Here is a 6,116-nt window from a genome sequence, read left to right as displayed (position 1 = left end):
GGCACCCATGGGGGGCTCGCGTCCTCGCAAGAATGTCAGGGCCCTCCCACCCCGCCCCGCCCCGCCCGGCTTCGGGGACCAATCCAGTTCACACCCAGGACAACCCAGTTGCGTCTGGCTTGGTTTTGAGCTAAAATCCACGCATCGTACAACTAACCACTCTGAAACGTGCCCAGCGCACCCAGCGCCTCCGCGGTGCTGCGCCATCTCCGCCTCCGTCTGGCCGCGAAACATTTCACCCTCCACGAGAGCAGCCCCGACCCGTTAGCGGCCGCTCCTTGCTTCCGCGTGGCCGGGCTCCGGGCCGCCCTCGGCGCCCCCATCTCTCCGGCTCGCGCAGCCCCGGACGCTCCCCGTGAGTGGAATCACTGCAAGGTGGCTCCCGGGTCTGGCCTCTGTCCCCGAGCCCAACCCCTGTCGCGGTGCTTTCCAGCCCCCGAGGCCTCGCCTGCGCTTCCCTGAGGACCCAGCACGAGGAGGAGCCGCTTCCCATGTGCTTCCGGCCACAATCACTTTACTCTCAGAAAAAAGTCTGTCCACGTTCTCCGCCCATTTTCCAGAGGGCTCTTCGACCTCCGTGGCCGAGCCCTGAGTCCATCCTGCATCCTGAATACGAGGTCCCTCCCGGGGAGGCGGCCTGCGGACGTTTCCTCCCGCAGCTGTCTTCACTCTCTCCACGCCCAGAAGTTTTCAATGTTCATGGTCCAATTGATCTGGGTATTTTGGGGTTTTTTTTTGCTTTTTTTGGGGGGGGGGGATGTCTGTGCTCTGGTGTCGTAGGTAGGACCCCGTCGCCGAGTCCAAGGCCGTGAAGATTCCGCCCAGGGCTTTCCTCGACGAGTTTTATAGTTTGGGCTCTTCCGCTGAGGTCTTCATCCGTTTTGAGTTCACGTTTGTGTGTGGTGTGAGGTAGGGCCCCGCACCATCCGCTGGAAGGGCCACTCTTGCTTTTGTTGAATGCTCGTGGCTCCTTCTCCTTCGTCAAAAATCAGTTGCCCGAAATGTATCCGGGCTTATTTCCGACTCCCCGTTCTACCCCCTTGGTCTATAGGTTTGCCTGTGGGCCAGTGTCATGCTGTTGGGGCTCGTCTTGTGGTTCCGCAGGAAGCTTTCAAATGGGGAAGAGTGAGCAACTTGGTCTTGTTGGGTGTCTTTTTTTTTTTAAGATTTTATTTATTTATTCATGAGAGACACAGAGAGAGAGGCAGAGACAGGCAGAGGGAGAAGCAGGCCCCCCTGCAAGGAGCCCGAGGTGGGACTCGATCCCAGGACCCCGGGGTCACGCCCTGGGCCAAAGGCAGACACTCAACCGTTGAGACCCCAGACGTCCCTTGTTGGGTGTTTTTATAAGACCATTTGGCGAATCAGGGAGCAGCCTAGTCTTGTGCCCATTCTTCCTCTCAGAACATGGAGGCAGCTGCAGCCAGAGCCAGAGCGCTGTAGGGCGCCTCAGCGGGGTCCAGCGTGCTGGGGGGCATGGCGGGACTGGGCTCCCGGGGGGCTGAGGGCACCAAGTCCGCGGGGTCGGGAGCACCTGGAGGCGCTGCCTCACCCCGGCTCCACCCCCACCTGGCTGACACCCCCGGGGCCTGCTCGGGAAGCCCTGCCCCTGCGTGTCCCTACAAGGCCAGTGCCCTGGGAGCTCCCGGGCCAAGGCCGAGGGCACAGGCAGCACCCGCAGCTCCGCGCTCCACGTCCCCTCCTCCCCAGCCAACCCAGCTCAGCCCAGGGGTGGGTGGGGCTGTCCGCGATCCAGGCCGTGTCTGTCCCCTTCACCTCCCCAGATGCTCTCTGCGGGTGGGTGCCGACAGTGGCCGGCGTGGGCCCGCCTGCTGGCCCGGCGCTGACCCAGGGGCCTCCCCACAGCAGCGGGCTGTGCTCAGCAGCCTCTGCGGCAGGGTCCCAGCTCTGTGGCCCCTTCGTCCCCGGCGCGTCCCTGCTGCGCTCTCGGGGCTGCAGCCGCCCAGGACCCGCGCGGGGAGCCTGAACCTTCCCTGGCCTCCGCTCGCAGCCACGCGGCCCGACCATCCCCACCCCGTCCCCGCCTCCGGGACCAGCAGCCTGCCCCTGTCCTGAGAGGACCCTGTTTCCCTGGGGAGGGCCGCTGGGTCAGCCTCAGGTGTTCCCTCCCAGCCAGCAGGATTTTCCCTCCGCCCTGAGAATCACACAGGCAGACCCGGCTCTTTCCATCCGCTGACCCGTCTCAGCCTCACCCGTCAGTGCCCTCCACAGGCCCCCGTGGGACTTAGCCCGCGAAGGGGGCAAACCCTGGCCGCAGGCTCTGGAAGGGCCCTCTCAGACGTGGGCCTTCCCGGGGAGCCCCCAGGTTTCCTCCCCTCACCCGGCCCTGCCCTGCGCCGGCCAGCTTCCCGCGGGGAGGCTGGTCTGAGCATCCTGCGGGCCTGAGATGGGCCTGGGTCCTCCTCAGCCAGGTGGGCAGACCCCGGCCCCTGCTCAGGACGGGGGGACGGGCCTGGGCCTCACTGCTCTCGGCTCCTCCCGGGCTGACGTGGGGAAGGGAGGTCTGTTCCTTGAGGACAGCTCCGTGGCCGTGTGGTCTGGGGGAGTCACCGAGTGTCCTGTGTTTCAGCATCTTGGCCCACGAGGGGAGCGCAGGTCCCACCCCCGCGGGATCTCACAAAGCACGCGGGGGTGAGTGCGAGAGGTCACGTCTGTGGATGCAGCGGAGAGAGATGGGGCAGAGATGCCGAGGGGGCGGGTTTCCCAGTGGACCCAGGCCAGAGGCAGGGAGGGATGGCTGCCGCAGCCACCGGCCACGAGCGCAGCACCTGGGGGCATCCGGCCAGGCCAGCCTGCGCAACTTTAAGCAACGGTACGGCTTCCACACGGCAAGGTGGCAGCTGGTTTTAGATGCCGATGTTCCTTTTTCAAAATGACAGACGGAAGCCAGGTTCTCCTCCGGCCTTGCCTGGTCGCCACACCTGTCCTCGGTCAGTCCCCCCTCAGGCTCTCCGAGGACACCTTGAGCTCATCTGCGCCCTGGAAACTGCTCTTAGTCTTAGGGACTGAGCAAGCCCTGAGGACAGGCCTGTCGGCACCCTGGGCAGGGGGATACAGGGTCAGTGGAAGGCCCCCCAGGGCAGGAGTGACTTCCCCGCCAGGTCCCCGGAGCCACAGCTCCTGGACACTAAGCCTCTCGGCTCCAAACCTGCCCTAGGAGCAGGGGAAGGTTCTGGTGGTAAACCAGAGACATCTGGGGAGCGGGGAAGTGTCCAGTTTGGTTTCCCGGACCAGTGGGGTCAGCTGTGAGGCCGGGAGCGGGCCTGACGCACAGCCCCTGGGAGCGCTCCTGCTGTGCCCCGCGGCCAGAGTCCAGGCGGCCTTTCCACTGAAGCCGCTTGGGCGCACCGGCCTGGCTGTGCAGACGGAGAAGCTGCAGGGGCTCTGGACGGACAGAGGCGCAGGGAGGGGCAGCCACGCGTGCAGGGAGAGCCAGCAGCCCGCAGGAAAGCAGCTCGATTCCGGGGCGCGGGTGCCCGAGGGGGCCGTGCACGCGTCTCCGTGCGCCGGGCACATGGGCGCTTCGTCCCGACACGTCGGACTGTGCCTGGGTGTCCCATGGCTGGGCCTCCCCCTGCCTCCAGGAGCCAGGCCAAGGAGCCAGGGAGCGGAAGGCGCCCGGGGAAGACGGCACCCGGCCCCAGGCCAGAGCTGAGTGTGTGGGCTCCGTCCTCCAGCTGGCTCTGCGCTCAGACCCGGGCAACCGCCCCCAGCAGCTCCGCCTCGGGGTGCGGCCCGGCCGCCCCGTGTGGGTGCCCCAGCCTCGCGCTGCCTCGGCCTCCCCCGCCCTGGCCGCGGATGAGAGAGGCATGCCCAGACTCCCGGCTGATCAAAGGGCCTGCTGCGCCCAGCCCGCCGCCAAGGAGCCTCGCTTTGAGGTCCGCTGCCCGCAGGGGGGCTGGGAGAGAGGTGGGCCTGGGTACGGGCGGGACCCGGATTTTCTGTGTCCTGCCAACTCCACCCGGCCCCTGCCCCCAGGGCAGCCGGCGAGCTCGGGAGCAAGAGCCGGTGCTGCGAAGACTCACCAGGCTCCTCTGGATTGGGAACCAGGCCTAGGCTTGTGGCGAGCGGGGTGGGCGGTGTAGACAGGGTGAGATTCCAGAGTCCCACCGAGTGTCCAGCAGAGCCAGACCGAGGAGCGGCCCCCGGCGGTGATCCTCGGCCCGGGGCCTTCGGAAGGACAAGAGGGCAGTTCATGGCGCTGATGTGAGAGACCGAACGCGTTTCTCCGCAGGGTCACCCTCAAGGGGCGGCTGCCCTCTGTCCCCACGGCCCTGCCCAGCGACCCAGAGGCCGCCAGCCTGAGCGTCTGCCCAGGAGCGGCTCTGAGTGCCGCCGTGAGGCCTGCCTGGTGGGCCTCCGCCAGGCCCAGCGTGACCCCCTGTCCATCAGCCGCGCCCAGTGGCGCCCCAGGGCGCATCTAATTGCCAGCAGGACCCAGCCCGTGTCAGGGGACACAGTCAAGAGTGTCGCTCTGAGCGGCCACACGCGGGTGGAAGTGATTTAACTGTTCAATCTATTTGGAGACTTGCTTTTGGGGCTGCCACACGTCCCCCTGAAGCCCAACACGGAAAGAACCCTGCTGCTGCTCCCCAGTAGCCCCACCTCCCATCTCTGCGATCAAGTGGAGGCGGAGAGGCCCCCAGATCCGCCCTCTCTTGAGCAGCGGGACCGCATTCCCGGACTCCTCCTGGCCGGAGGCAGGAAGGGAGGGCAGCGGGACCACATGCCCTCTGGCCCTCAGGTCGCTCCTCCAGAGGAGGAAATGTGGGGGAGCCCACACACCCCCCTCCGCGATGACTCTAAATGGCCCCTTTCTTCCCAGCTCTCCCTTGGTGTCAGCAGAAGGGCAAGTCCAGTGTGTGTCACACGCCGCTTGCTCAGGGACCAGAGAATTTCCCTTTCCTACGAGTGTGCAAACAACCGGCTCCGTCGTGCCTTGCGTCTGAGCTGTCGTATGTTTGTGTCCGCACAGACAGTGGACAGGCCGGCACCCCAAAGCAGGCAGGGGTGGTCCCATCCCACCCCAGGGCTCCCCACGGTGAACCCGCTCCACTCCCAAGGCTGCTCCTGCGCAGCTGATGGAGGTCGTGGGTGACAGCATGGGGCGTTGGGGAACTGACCTGGCGGGCCCTCCCCAGTGTGACCCAGCCCGGCTCCCCATGCCCCAGCCGCTTGGGCCACACTGTGTCCGGGCCTGGCCATGGGGCACCCCTCATCCAGGGCCATCCTAGACGGGCATGAAACCTGAACGTCCAGGCCCGCGGGGGCAGGCAGGGCGCCGACAGAGTCGGGGTGCCAGGAGCAGGAGGGCTCTGCGGCACCTGGGGCAGCTGCTCGGGGACCACCGCTCATGTCTGTAAAGCACGACGCCCCTCGGGTGGGGGAGCAAGGAAGGCTCTGTGGGCCAGGCAACCGGACAAAAAAGATGGACACGGATTCTGCAGCGCGGCCAACACTTCCTCCCCGTGCGCCCGCGGCCGGGTCCCCACACCTGGCCGCCTTCAGCAGAGCCACCTGCAGCGGTGACCGCCTAGCGGCCATGGGTCTGCCACTGTCTCGCCAGCTGCCCCCTGCACTTGGCCTCCTTGCTGCTTGTCAACAAGGCTCTCTGCCAGGTGCAGCCCCATCAGAGCTGGGGGATCCCCCCACCGGCTGCCCCCGACTCCCCGGCCATGTACCAGCCCCGCGGAGAGGCTCTGGTCACAGCTCCTCTCCTCGCCCCCGACTCACACTGAAGTGACTCGGAGGAGACCTTGCAGGTAGTGAGAGGATCTCTCCGGGGGATGGAGCCCCGCTACACCGAGGAGGTGCCCCGGTGGGGCCGTCCTGGCAACCTGCCACGTAAGCGTGGCCGTGGACACTCTGGCCACGCTGCTGTCTGAAGACCCGGAAATGCGCTGGACACCGACCCCGCCCTGAGGAATTTCCCAGGCTGGCTGGATTAAGCGGTGGCAACAGTGATCACCATAACAACAGGACGGAGAGCGCCCCAGGCGGGTTAAGCCCCAGTCGGGGCCCCCGCGGGACTGGGAGGCACGTGGCCGGGGGTGAGCCCCTGGACAGGGCCTGGGCCAGTGTTCCTACCCCTCCCC

Source organism: Vulpes vulpes, chromosome 9, assembly GCF_048418805.1.
Source record: "Vulpes vulpes isolate BD-2025 chromosome 9, VulVul3, whole genome shotgun sequence".
Classification (NCBI taxonomy): domain Eukaryota; kingdom Metazoa; phylum Chordata; class Mammalia; order Carnivora; family Canidae; genus Vulpes; species Vulpes vulpes.
The sequence above is the reverse complement of the archived record's forward strand: the minus strand, read 5'-3'. Positions refer to the sequence as shown.